Genomic DNA, 14465 nt, shown 5'->3' with positions numbered 1-14465 from the left:
GTCACCCCAGAAGCCTGGGAACAATTCCTAGAATAGATCAGGAGAGACCGTGAATGTTATTGTCTTATTCTTACCTCTTTGCACACATCTTAAAACAAGATTTTGTAAATTCTGCACATCAGAAGTTCAAGGTTTGAACAGAAGAAGGTGCTGCAGATCAGGATGAGAAGAGGGGAGTTTGGACAGCATGTCTGTAGCATTTCTAGGTATGGCCAGCACTACTGGGCCTTCGCTACTCAATCCAGATTTTGTTTACACATGAAGTGTTACCAGAAAGCTGGTGTGTATGCCCATTAAGAGGCCTTACATTTTCAAGTGATCTTAACATTACCCCTATTAATCCCACCTCCCAGACTCAGTGTTAAAAGGCAGCATTGTGAATGCATACAAGTCATCAATATTTCTAACCTTGAGGTAAGATGATTAAACTATCAGATTTTTTTTTTTAAACTAACCTCTGGTTATCCAGGCCAGTTTATCAACAATGTTGATAAATTCCATAAGGGAATAACACATCTTCTATGAAAGAAAAGGAGTACTTGTGGCACCTTAGAGACTAACAAATTTATTTGAGCATAAGCTTTCATGAGCTACAGCTCACTTCATCGGATGCATTCTATGGTTAGCCCAGCAGCAAACCCAGTGGAAACAAATAAGATTGTCACACTCCCTTCCAGATATTTTTTGTGCGGAATGGGGATGGGGAGTTGGCTCCTACCTCCCCTTCTATGCCCAACACTGGGCAAAGGAGATCAGCCTGACTCCAACTCAGAGGTAGACACAGAACTGCAGGGCCCCCAGGAGCACAGGGCACCAAATCATTACTTGTCCCCAAGGCCAGTCCTGGGTAAAAAACATCAATGTGCAAAATAAACTACTTTGTCAGAGAAACCAGTAAAGACTGTTTCCAGTCAGTCACTTTTCTGCTAGGCTCAGAGTGAAGATAAGAGAATTTCTACTGACCTCTCTGGGAAGGGAACATCAAGTTTTAATAGACTGACTTTTCAGCAGTAAGCTTCACCTGTGATCTTTCCCACAGTACCTCCGCGTCAATCTTTCCAAGCAACAGGTCTCTACCTGCACTTCTTCCAGAGTGAATCTCCATTGTTTACTCAACTTTACACTGCCTTGCCAGGCTACAAAACCCCCTATTCCCAGTGTATGGTCAGTACTCTATACCCCTTTGCAGTCTCTCACGCGTGCACCCCCAATGACAGCCTTCACTAATTACCTTCCCTCCCTCTGATGAGAGCCCCACGGTTCTACAACTCTGCCCAGGGCATCAGATCCCATTTCCAACAGTGATAACATGATAGGCCCAACTGGATTTGGCATCTACAAGACACCGGTCTCCATGAACCTGTGATCAGAGGTAGATAAAAGTGCTTCAAAACCACTTTTTCTAAACAGACATATGGTCCATTCACCCCAAGGTACACAGCACACAGATAAAAGGGTTAGTATCCCAAGAGCTCTGCACATCTGGGTCTTGCCTAAATCTCATCACTTCTTCAAAAACCTAGGCAAGCCTGGCTGCCTCAGAAATGCCGCAGGGCCTCTATCTCAGACCAACTGCCCCTGTTGCATTCTCTGCCTCAGTCCCTCACCATGTAAGGGTTTCATAGAATCACAGAAGTGTTTGACTGGAAGGGACTTTGAGACGTCTTCTAGTCCAGTCCCCTTCACTCATGGCAGGACTAAGTATTATCTAGACCATCCCTGACAGGTGTTTGTCCAACGTGCTCTTAAAAATCCCCAGTGATGGAGATTCCACCACCTCCCTAGCCAATTTATTCCAGTGTTTAACCACTCTGACAAAATTTTTCTTAAATTGCAGCAAGGGCGATTCAAATTGGACCTTAAGCCCACTGCTTCTTGTCTTATCCTCAGAGGTTAAAGAGAACAATTTTTCTCCCTCCTACTTGTAACAACCTTTTTCGGAAACTGTTGTGCCCACTCAGTCTTTTTTTCTCCAGACAAAACATTTTGGTTGCTCTCCTCTGGACTTTCTCCAATTTGTCATAATCTTAACTGGACTATTGTGTCCAGTTTGGGACACCACATTTCAGGCGAGGCCTTATCAGCTCAGAGTAAAGTGGAAGAATTACTTCTCGTGTCCTGCTTACAACACTCCTGTTAATCCATCCCAGAATGATGTTCACTTTTTTTTGCAAGTGTTACACCATTGACTAATTTAGCTTGCAATCTGCAGATCCCTTTCCGCAGTATTCCTTCCGAGGCAGTCATTTCCCATTTTATACGTGTGCAATTAATTGTTACTTCCTAAGTGGAGTATTTTGCATTTGTCTTTATTGAATTTCATCCTATTTACTTCAGACCATTTTGAATGTTAATCTTATCCTTAAAAGCACTTGTCACCCCTCCCAGCTTGGTATCACCTGCAAACTTTATAAGTGTACTCTCTATACCATTATCTAAATCATTAAGATATTGAAGAGAACCGGACCCAGAACCGATCCCCGTTTCCCCCTAAGCAGCTACTGATCACTCCCCGACTTCCCTCTTCCTCTCCAGACAGGGATTTTTAACGATTTCATGTCCTTCTGATCTTAAGACCCCAGACCTGTAAAAATAAGCCTACTACTTGGCTGGAGTCAGGCATGTAGGCACATCCAAATTAATAGCCCACCAATGATCCTTTAGAGAACTATGGAAGCATTTCCCCTCCCGGGGAGATAGTAGAGAGGTATAACACAACCCCATGTCTGGAGGGTGAAGTGATTCACACTGGAAAGAAGGCACACATTTTTAACAGTGAATGTACTTAAGAATTGGAACAATTTACCAGCGGTCGTGGTGGACTCTCCACCACTGACCATTTTAAAATCAAGAATGGATGTTTTTCTAAAATATCTGTTCCAGGAATTATTTTGGGGAAGTTCAATGGCCTGTGTTACACAGGAGGTCAGATTACATCAACAGTTTTCAAACTGCAAGGCATACCCCCCGAGGGGGGGCGTGGAGGAACGTTTGGTGGGGCTCAGAGAGGGAGCGTCACCTCCACCCCCGACTCATTTCAGTGGGCCACCCAGCCTGTGCACAGGTCAGTATCAAAACCTCCATGCCCAGTGCTGGCTCCAGCCTTGGGAATCTATATCTTATCTCTAGCCATTGTATTGTTTCCTGCTTCTTCTAATAACCCCTTTTAATTCAACTCTATGTGGTCAGTCGGAATGCCAAGCAGGTAAGCGGATGTACATAAAAATCTTCATAAAAATGAAGATCTCCCTCCTTCTCCACATAGACCAACACAAACTGACATTTAGCCAAGAGTAGGGGACTTCCCAAATTCTTCAACTTGTTAACAGTGGCCCAAGAAAAGCATTTAGTATCTCAGAAAGTTCCATTTATGAATAAATCCCCTCCCCCCCGCTTGCAATTTTGAACATCGTGAACTACCAGTTCGCTGAAGGAGCACAGAGACAAGCCAGTCATTCGCTATTTTTGCAAGGGGGCCAGCTTTTGGGATTGAGTAATGAGATATGGAGTCTCGACTCATTTGACCATTCAGACTCAGCCCAGTTTTGCTGTAACCAGAAGGGTGTTATGCTCAGCTGGCTGGCAGTTTGGTAGCTCATTTGGAATGAGTTTGGGATGTCATAGTTTCGCTCTCAGTGACAAGCGTCCACAGAACCACCAATGAAGTCTTTTGTTAGGATTCTCAGAGCAGTCAATAGGACTCAGCTACCCCTTTGCCCGTATTGGTGGTCATTCCATGGCATGATTTAGGAATATTAGTGGGACAGGGCACATAAACGCCCCAGTGCTTCCCATGCTGTACCTGTTCTGCAGCTATATGAAGAATTTCTGTCTTCAGGTCTGGCAATCCTGCGTATCAGTAGCACTAAATGTCAAAAAAAAAAAAAAAAAAAGGGGGGGGGGGGAAGAGCAAGTTACTCTTACAACAAGACACTTGTCTTTGCTAAGGACTGTCCCAACTTAAAGTCATTACCACCACTGCACAAGTCTATAAGTGAACAATTTGCACTTCTATTAAATACCCCCCGCCCATGCCCCTTAACCCAGAAAGGACTTTTGCACATTTATTTTTAAGCATTTGGCTGATACAAGAGCAAGAGGGGAATGGCTTGGGACAAAATGGTCAAGCAGCTTACTCTCATGCTTTCCAGTTTACTTTTGCCTAGTAAGAATTTGGTCTTGATTCTGAATTTTGTAAGATTTTAAACACTAATCAGGAAGAATTATGTAAGTCTGTGTGTCTTGGAAGTGGTGGTGGTTCGGAGAGAAAGTTTGAAAAATTGCTTTTTTTCTTTCTTCATCTACACCTTCATTGCTCAACAGGTCTTCAGAACCAAACCTGCAAGATCCTAAATCCTTCTTCAAGAGAACTTATTTTAAACTTCAAATCTGTCCAGTTGGACTGCAGGTCCCAAATGATCACCTAGTGGTTTGAGAAGGGGACTGGGAACCGGGATCTCCCAACTTCTAATCCTAGATCAGGCATGGTCTGTAGTCCCGGGAAAGTCAAAGAAAGTTAGGACTGGAAGAGACCTTGAGTGGTCATCTAGTCCAGCCTACTGTACTGAGGCAGGACCAAGGACACCTAGATCATCTCTCAATGATGTTTGTCTAACTGGTTCTTAAAAACCCTGGGATTCCACAACCTCCCTTGGAAGCCTGCTCCAGAGCTTAACTACCATTAGAGTTTGAAAGTTTTTCCTAACATCTAACCTAAATTTCCCTTGCTACAGATTAAGCCAATTACTTCTTGTCCTACCTTCAGTGGACATGGAGAACAATTGACCATCATCCTCTTTGTAACAGCCCTTAACATATTTGGAGACTTATCAGGTTCCCCCTCTCTCCACCCCATCTTTTCTCAAGACTAAACATGCCTACTTTTTTTAAACTTTTCTTCATAGGTCAGGTTCTCTAAACCTTTCATAATTTTTGTTGCCCTCTTCTGGACTCCCTCCAATTTGTTCACATCTTTCTTAAAGGATGGCAGCGCTCAGAACTGGACAAAATATTCCAGTTGAAACCGCACTGGTGCCAACAGAGCAGGACAGTTACCCACAGTGTCTTACATACAATACTCCTTTTAATACATCCCAGAATATTAGCCTTTTCAGCAACTGCATCATTGTTGAGCCATTCGATTTGTGATCCATTATAGCCCCCAAATCCTTTATAGCACTACTACTGCCTTGCTGGCTATTCCACATTTTGTAATTGTGTATTTGATTTTTTCCTTCCTAAGCATAGTACTTTGCACTTGTTTTTATTACATTTCATCTTGTTGATTTCAGACCAGTTCTCCAATTTGTCAAGGTAGTTTTGAATTTGGATCCTCTCCTCCAAAGAGAAAGCAACCCTCCACCCCGCAATTTGACATAATCTGCAAATCACAATCTCTGCCTCACTTTCGCCACATGTTTGATGCTTACCTAACTCACAAGAGTGTTACATGGGCTAGTTAGTGTTTAAAGTGCTTTACAGATGAGCACTATATAAGTGCTCACTATTAATAAACTGGATTGCCACTCTGTTAGTCATCCTATCTTACTCTTAAGATTTAAAGATAATTGTCCCTGATTATTTTGGGATCTGTTTCTAAATTAAAGTTTAGATTAAGGCTCTTAAACCTTATGGATCTCCTGGGAAGTACATCTAAAGGCTTCTAATTATTCTTGTCCAAATGATTACTGGATGTCCCACTTTTTCACTAGGAGGGTGGTGAAGCACTGGAATGCGTTACCTAGGAAGGTGGTGGAATCTCCATCCTTAGAGGTTTCTACTGTCAGCCTTGACAAAGCCCTGGCTGGGATGATTTAGTTGGGGATTGGTCCTGCTTTGATCAGGGGGTTGGATTAGATGACCTGCTGAGGCCCTTTCCAAACCTGATCTTCTAGGATTCTAAAAGGCCATGCACATTCGTTACCCCCAACAGAACGTATCAGTCAACGTATGTTTCTCTAGCAGCAGGTCTCTCTGCTCATGTGGCTCATTTTTAGATATTTCCTAGTTATTCAAAAAAGCATGTTTTGAGCCACCCCAGCTGGAATCTGTTTAAGAGCAAACTGGTTTAATTTTGTTTATTTTATACATAGTTTTATACCATATAGCTGGTAGTATTTTGTCAGGGAGTTTCTTGAATGTCCCTGGCATAATAATGCCCCACTGCAGTCTGTAGCTACAGCACCTCAAGCTATGAGCCAGATCAGGCTAAAAACTCAGATGGGACAGAGATGTTGCAGGAAAAACCAAGGTGCTCCAGGAAGTACAGTGGGACCTAATACCTTAGGGAAGAACCTCAGGCCATGCCTTGAAAGCCAGCTAATATGCAAAACTATAAGGGGCATCTGATCTACTTTTACAAGGCTTGGTTTAATACAACCACATTTTTCTTCACCCCACCTGTGACTCCAACTAGTTTCTACCATTTTCTTTCCTTTACTAGGAACCCCTTTACATTCCCATCTCTTCGTTCACTTGGTTTCTTTCCCGGCACTCCATATAGCACCCTCCACCGAGGGAGAAAGCACTAACTGAATTATTATTTTGTTACTTTAAAGTTCAGTTCAATATTCGCATCTTGGTGAGAGACAAGATCAGAAAGTCTGATATCCTCCGCTTTCCTGATCTCTCCCCTCTAAAATGAGGGATTTTTTTCTGCTACAAGGTAGGGGGACTGGGTACGTCAAGGGATTAGTAGTGAGATGGAGCCTTCTCACCTCCAGGACCTGGGCTGGATTCAAACCAGTGACAATAGAGAATTAGTCACCTTTGGCTTTTCTATGGTTTGTGCAAAACAAGTGGGTGTGTTTCAGATCTGTTCCTAGTAGATATATCCATGTCACAAAATCATCATCAGACTCTCCCCTCCCTGTTGATAGTCTCAGAGAGGCAAAGGGGCAAATGCATTTGGAAGCCCCCCTCCCCAAGCATGCACTGGCATCTCTTGGGAAGAAAGGATTGCTCCCTACCATTGTGCCACATTCTACAGTAAACTTACACGATTACTACCGATGCACTATCTGTGCTGTGAGTAACTTCACTCTGGGTACATGCAACATTGAACTCTTATACTACTAAAAAACGCTAAAGCAATATAAACAGGCCAGGGTATTAGGCCACATTGGAACATATTTCCCATACAAACCTCATGCAGTTGTCCTTATGATCAACTCAGTTAACCCAGAACAGATTTTTCCTTTAATTACCTGCTGCTCACCGTTCCACAAAGTCTGGAGATACTGCAGATGGGATTTCATCCTTACACTCTTCTCACACTCTTCCCCATCCCAACTTCCCCATCCTCTGTAGCACTTTTTCATAATTCATAACAGAACAATCCTGTGCAGGTGATGCTGGAGAACAGACAAGGTCTACAAAGGCAGCTGACACTTTGCAAAGTTTGATCTCTTAAAGTTTGCAGCCAAAACTTAATGATCTGCAGAATTCTACAGGCTTTGGCCTCACCAACCTCCCAGTTAATGTTTGTGGAGTTAAAGTACTTTAGGAGCACAGACAGCAGCAGTTTCCTGGAAAGACACTCCCAAAGAACTCCACAAAAGAGTTACAAGATTTACCAGACTAGTTCACCCAGTAGTCCTGCTCATTGCTCAGGAACACTCTGTGCCTTCTTGGTCAACTCCAACTGACCCCTGCAGCAGGAAGTCACTACAGTCAAAATACAGATAGCTGTAGTCCTTGATCTGTTTTGTATCTCAGAGTCCTACTAGATTTTTGTACGAACAACAGATTTAGTTTAACCCACTAACTAGCTTTCCTCCCCAAAAATCATCCCCCCCACACACACCTCTTATACTTAAAAGAAAAGGAGTACTATTGGCACCTTAGAGACTAACCAATTTATTTGAGCTAGTACTCCTTTTCTTTTTGCGACTACAGACTAACACGGCTGCTACTCTGAAACCTGTCCTTATACATACAGTTACCTACACATGTATACAAAAGTTTCCTGTGAGCTTAACAGTTTTTGTACTTCAAAGTTCAAACCTGGTATCACTTACGCTTCAAAAAAGTTCTGCCAATGCCAAGTGAATAGGAGGGAGTCCTCTAGGAAACCACTACAGGTTGTCATTAAATGAGTGATCTAATCCCAAACCTCCTGGGCATAATTCAGGGTTCTCAGACTGTAAATCCAAGGCCACCCGAAAAAAGAGTCATATTTTGATTTCTACCTCCCCATGGTCCTTTCAGAAATATGATTTATCTCAAGGAAAAACTTCCATGACTCTCCCCCTCAACACACAAACTATTTTCACCCATCCAACCCAAGCTAGTACTCACCAACACACTAGCTCCACCCACCTTTTCCCCCCATGCCTACCACAGTGTCATTGCTCCTTGATAAGATTCCCTTTTAACGAGGCTTAGAAAAGTAGGGGAAATAAGCTAGTGGGGGGCAGAAATCCAGCACAAGGTGCTGTCAGCAGCAGTCAACCCCTAGGAACAAGGGGAAAGAGAACGGGGACAGAGCTGTTATCTAACTCTTCAGACATCTGGGCCATCAGAGAAAGAAGCTGGTTAGAATGGGATGAGGCAGGTGGGAAAGGAACTACAGATTTGGCAGCACCAGCTCACAACTTGGAGGGGTTCTTAGCTTTCTGTCACAGGGGAGCTCGGATATGCCCAGAACGAAGCTAACCCACACAACAGACACAGCATGGGCTGCAATACTGCAAACTTACTTTAAACTGCATCCTTCCACAGCCACTCATCCCTGAATTGGCATAATCACCCTCTTGGGATTAGAGCGGAGACTAAGAAACACAACAGCCCGTAGGTGCAAGTGGCTCATTGGCCTGGCAGAGGAAGGGACCCAACAGGAGGAGCAACAAAGGCCTGGCAACCCCCAAGCACGGTTTATCAATTCCAAGGCCAGGAGGAACCATTGCGCCCATCGAGTCTGACCTCCTGCATAGCACAGGCCACAGAACTCCCTCAAAGTAATTCCTTTTGAACTAGAACACACATCTTTTAAGAAAACATCCAGTCTTGGTTTAAAAGTTGCCAGTGACTGAGAATCCACCACAACCAGTGGTAAATTGCTCCAATGGTCAATTACTCTCACTGTTAAAAATGTACACCTCATTTCCTATTTGAATTTGTCTAGCTTCACCTTCCAGCCCTTGGCTCTTGATATACCTTTGTCCGATAGACTGTAGAGCTTATTATCAATATTTGCCCCCCATGCAGGTCCTTAGAGACAGATCTAACCACCTCTTAGCTTAAAGTGAAAGTTAAATAGATGGAGCTCCCTGAGCCTGCCACTACAAGGCATGTTTTCCAATCCTTTAATCATGTTGGCGGCTCTTCTCTAATCGATCAACATCCTTCTTGAATTGTGGACATCAGAACTTAGACACAGGATTCCAGCAGTAGTCCCATCAGCGCCAAACACAGAAGTAAAATAACCTCTCTACTAGAAATCTGCTCGGGCCTCATTTTTAGGTCCAACCCAAGCTGGGGAGGGTCAAGTACTTTGACCCTACCTTGACTGTTCCTACCAAAGGTGAGCCAACGCCACAGCTGCCATCACCCCCTCTTACCCATGGGGTCAGCATGGCAGCTATCCGTGCAGGTGGCTGCATGCCCTATTCCTGCCATCCACCATGGCCTGCTGTGTGTGCACTGCAGAGTGAGAGGCATTGCCACTCCTTGGCACACTCCATCCGCAACACACAGAGTGCGGCTGGGGATGGCGGGCAGCAGAAAAGCTGCCACCGGTGCATGCAGCTGCCATCACACTGACCCTAGAGGGAGGAGGAAGAGAGCTAATCTAACCCAAAACTGATCTCGTTCTTTTCCCACCTGACCCCAACGTGTGCAGTTGGGTCCCATCGGGTTCAGGTCATGTTGCAGGGCTCCACTCCCTACTCCTAAAATCCAGCATATGACTTCTCAGAGGGATCAGCTTGGTTGGGGCAGAGTTTGTGGAGGGTCTTTGTTTTGTTTTTAAACAAACTCAGACTTATACTAGGTTTTCAAACCCAACTGTCCAGAGGCGGGTGTCACTACGGAATAACCCTAGATACCTGGGAGGAACAAGAACTTGGCTGGGAGTCAGGAGGAGGGATGGCAGCACATCACCTGTCAAGGGACAGGAAGCTGGGCAGAGATGTCAGGGCAAGGGAAATAGGGGGAGGGAGGAAAGTTACCAGATGGGGATGGAGAAGAAAGTGGGGAGAACAGGGAAGGCATGGGGGCAGCCAGGGAGGGAAGCAGTTAGTTAAGGGAGTGGACAAGCAAAGCAATTACCTGCCAGGGGGAACGCAAGAGCAGTAGGTATGCAAAGGGCAGACAGACATGTGGGGGAGAGTGGAGGCAGAGGGACAGTTACCTGTTGGGGTGCAGGAGGAGAAAGGAGTGACAATGTAGGGATAGAAGCAGTTACTTGGGAGGGGTAGGGCAGGGGGTGTAGCAGGGAAGAGAATGGGTAGTTACTTGTCATGAGAATGCAGCAGTGAGGATATGAAGATGGGACTGTCACCTGTCAGGGCAGGGGGCAGTTACATGGCAGGACAGGGGCGTGTAGCAGGAGAAGGATGCGGCTGTTACCTGGCAGGGCTGGGGGCCAGTTACTTCACCAGGGTAGGAGGACCTGGGGGGCAGAGGGTGTAGTGGCAGAGAAAGGGAGCTGTTACCTCACCCAGGGAGGCAGTTACCTGCCAGGGCCAGGACCGTAGTGGGGGAGGTGAGTAATTGCCTGGTGGGGGGACAGGGCCAGGGCATAGTGGGGCGGGGGGAGAAACAGTTTTCTGGCAGGGCCAGGGGTTTAATGGAGGAAGGGGCAGTAACCTAGCAGGAGGTAAGGTCAGGGTCGGGGGTGTAATGGGGAGGGGGCAGTTACCTAGCAGGGGGGCCCACTGGGACGTAGTGGGGGAGGGGCCAGTTACCTAGCCCGGGGGGCAGGGGGGCCAGGGGTATAGTGGTGGGGGAAGGGCAGTTACCTAGATGGGGGGTAGGGGCGTAGTGGTGGGGAGGAGAGAGCAGATACCTGGCCGGGGGGGCGGGGCGGGAGCCAGGGGCAAATTGGCAGGGGGGGATAGTTCCCTGGCCGGAGGGGGAGGGGGGGATAGTTCCCTGGCCAGGGTGTAGTGGTGGGGAGGGGGGGATAGTTCCCTGGCCGGGGAGGGGGGCAGGGCTGGGGTGTAGTGGCAGGGGGGGCAGTTACCTGGCCAGGGTGTAGTGGCGGGGGGGAGCAGTTACCTGGCCAGGGAGGGGGGCAGGGCCGGGGTGTAGTGGCGGGGAGGGGGAGCAGTTATCTGGCCAGGGAGGGGGGCAGGGCCGGGGTGTAGTGGCGGGGAGGGGGAGCAGTTATCTGTCCAGGGAGGGGGGCAGGGCCGGGGTGTAGTGGCGGGGACAGGGGGGTAGTTCCTTGGCCGGGGAGGGGGGCAGGGCTAGGGTGTAGTGGCCGTGGGGGGGGGGGCGGGGCAGTTACCTGGCCGGGGAGGGGGGGGCAGGGCCGGGGTGTAGTGGCGGGGGGAGCAGTTACCTGGCCGGAGGGGGGGGCAGGGCCGGGGTGTAGTGGCGGGGGGAGCAGTTACCTGGCCGGAGGGGGGGGCAGGGCCGGGGTGTAGTGGCCATGGGGGGGGGGCAGGGCAGTTACCTGGCCGGGGAGGGGGGGGCAGGGCCGGGGTGTAGTGGTGGGGGGAGCAGTTACCTGGCCGGAGGGGGGGGGCAGGGCCGGGGTGTAGTGGCCGTGGGGGGGGGGGCAGGGCAGTTACCTGGCCGGGGAGGGGGGGGCAGGGCCGGGGTGTAGTGGCGGGGGGAGCAGTTACCTGGCCGGAGGGGGGGGGCAGGGCCGGGGTGTAGTGGCAGTGGGGGGGGGCAGAGCAGTTACCTGGCCGGGGAGGGGGGCAAGGCCGGGGTGTAGTGGCGGGGGGAGCAGTTACCTGGCCGGAGGGGGGGGCAGGGCCGGGGTGTAGTGGCCGTGGGGGGGGGCAGGGCAGTTACCTGGCCGGGGAGGGGGGCAGGGCCGGGGTGTAGTGGCGGGGGGAGCAGTTACCTGCCCAGGGTGTAGTGGCGGGGGGAGCAGTTACCTGGCCGGAGGGGGGGGCAGGGCCGGGGTGTAGTGGCCGTGGGGGGGGGGCAGGGCAGTTACCTGGCCGGGGAGGGGGGCAGGGCCGGGGTGTAGTGGCGGGGGGAGCAGTTACCTGCCCAGGGTGTAGTGGCGGGGGGAGCAGTTACCTGGCCGGGGAGGGGGGCAGGGCCAGGGTGTAGTGGCGGGGGGAGCAGTTACCTGCCCAGGGTGTAGTGGCGGGGGGAGCAGTTACCTGGCCGGAGGGGGGGGCAGGGCCGGGGTGTAGTGGCCGTGGGGGGGGGGCAGGGCAGTTACCTGGCCGGGGAGGGGGGCAGGGCCGGGGTGTAGTGGCCGTGGGGGGGGGGCAGGGCAGTTACCTGGCCGGAGGGGGGGGCAGGGCCGGGGTGTAGTGGCCGTGGGGGGGGGCAGGGCAGTTACCTGGCCGGGGAGGGGGGGCAGGGCCGGGGTGTAGTGGCGGGGGGAGCAGTTACCTGCCCAGGGTGTAGTGGCGGGGGGAGCAGTTACCTGGCCGGAGGGGGGGGCAGGGCCGGGGTGTAGTGGCCGTGGGGGGGGGGCAGGGCAGTTACCTGGCCGGGGAGGGGGGCAGGGCCGGGGTGTAGTGGCGGGGGGAGCAGTTACCTGCCCAGGGTGTAGTGGCGGGGGGAGCAGTTACCTGGCCGGGGAGGGGGGCAGGGCCGGGGTGTAGTGGCGGGGGGAGCAGTTACCTGGCCGGGGAGGGGGGCAGGGCCGGGGTGTAGTGGCGGGGGGAGCAGTTACCTGCCCAGGGTGTAGTGGCGGGGGGAGCAGTTACCTGGCCGGGGAGGGGGGCAGGGCCGGGGTGTAGTGGCGGGGGGAGCAGTTACCTGGCCGGGGAGGGGGGCAGGGCCGGGGTGTAGTGGCGGGGGGAGCAGTTACCTGCCCAGGGTGTAGTGGCGGGGGGAGCAGTTACCTGGCCGGGGAGGGGGGCAGGGCCGGGGTGTAGTGGCGGGGGGAGCAGTTACCTGGCCGGAGGGGGGGGCAGGGCCGGGGTGTAGTGGCCGTGGGGGGGGGGCAGGGCAGTTACCTGGCCGGGGAGGGGGGCAGGGCCGGGGTGTAGTGGCGGGGGGAGCAGTTACCTGCCCAGGGTGTAGTGGCGGGGGGAGCAGTTACCTGGCCGGAGGGGGGGGTGTTACCTGTCAGGCCTCCTCAGCGCGCACGCTCCGCAGCGAGTGGAAGTTGAGAGGCTCCATCCATGCAGGGGACGGCCCGGCCCCTGGGCCAGGACAGGCGGATCCCTCGGCGGGTGGGGCTGCCCCCCCTAGCCCCTCGCCATGCTCCGCAGCCCCAGGCTGGCTGGGACTCGGTCCCTCCCCAGCCCCCTCCTCTGTTTATCTCCTCCAGCTGTCTGGGGCTCAGTAAACTCCCCCAGCACTGCGCCTGCGCCACGCCAACTGCGCCACCACTCCTTCCCCGCGGCAGCCCTTACGCCACGCCAACAGCACGGATTCGCTTCGAGAATGCCCCTTCCCTCGCCTATAACGTCTATCTGCCCGCGCTCGGAGTGACTGCAGCCCCGACCAAAGGGATTCCCAGCTCGGTGGGCGGTTTGAGCCAATCGGCCCGCAGATGCGTCAAGAGGGGCGGGGGTTGGAGGGCCGCCGCGCCTGCTGGGAATTGTAGTTTCTTCAAGGAGGGCGGGCGGCCCACACTAGACTATAAAAGGAGTTGATAAGTAATAGCCCCCTTTGGGGGGCGCGGTGCAAACCGGCGCCTCCCCTCCGCTTCCTGTGCCCTCTCCTCCAGCCAGGCTCCTGGGCAGTCCCAACCACGTCCACCCCAGCCTCGCCCTCTTAGCACGCTGGCCTGCCAGGTCCCTAGGCCATGCTGAGCTTACAGCCTCTCCACCCAGCCAGGTCTTCAGGCCAAGCTAAGCCCCCAGTCTCCCTTTCACCCACCTACCCATCAGCGCCCTTAGGACTTCCCTGAGTCATGGCCACCGCCGCCCGTCTGACCTGCTTCCTCAGGCCCTTCCCTGTCCTGCCGCATGCCACCACAGCCAGGTCGCTCCAATTCCCCATCTCCTGCTCTACTTCACCATGGCACCTGAAACCCAGCCTCACAGGTATCATGCCTCCCAGGCTCCTCCCAGGCCAGTGTCCTGCTCTAACCCATTATGGTTTCCAACTGTCCCGAAAGCCCCATCTCACCTGTTACCATGTTACAGGGTCGCTCTCCTCTTGAGCCCCAGCCTCGCGTTCCAGCCCACCAGGGCTGTGTCCTGTCTCCCTTCGACCTACTCTAGAGCATAGGCTATTCTGAGTCTCCGGCTTGCAGTATTCACTGTATCCACCTTCTGCTATAACCCCACGGAGCAACTTCAAATCACCTAGAGCCAGGCGAGGTAAGTGGACATCTCCAAGTCTGGTCAGGAAAACTCAAATGCCTAAGCTTG

At 51.4% G+C, this 14465-nt stretch overlaps 1 protein-coding gene across 4 annotated transcripts in view; it reads right to left on the bottom strand.

Moving 5' to 3' along the window:
• Positions 1–13561, bottom strand: part of WDTC1 (WD and tetratricopeptide repeats 1) — a 46524-nt gene extending 32963 nt beyond the window's left edge. Inside the window, exons 1-2 of one of the 4 annotated variants that reach the window (XM_073317583.1) lie at positions 13207–13561; positions 3803–3865 (exon numbers count right to left, since the gene is read on the bottom strand). The gene's annotated coding sequence lies outside the window, so the exon portion shown is untranslated. Of the gene's footprint in view, positions 1–74; positions 151–3802; positions 3866–7205; positions 7806–13206 lie in introns of those variants that run through there. The other 3 variants (XM_073317585.1, XM_073317586.1, XM_073317584.1) reach the window with 3 other exon arrangements.
• Between the last annotated feature and the right edge of the window lie 904 nt (positions 13562–14465).

This window comes from Lepidochelys kempii, chromosome 19 (assembly GCF_965140265.1).
Source record: "Lepidochelys kempii isolate rLepKem1 chromosome 19, rLepKem1.hap2, whole genome shotgun sequence".
Lineage (NCBI taxonomy): Eukaryota > Metazoa > Chordata > Testudines > Cheloniidae > Lepidochelys > Lepidochelys kempii.
This window is presented reverse-complemented; position numbering and strand designations above follow the sequence as displayed.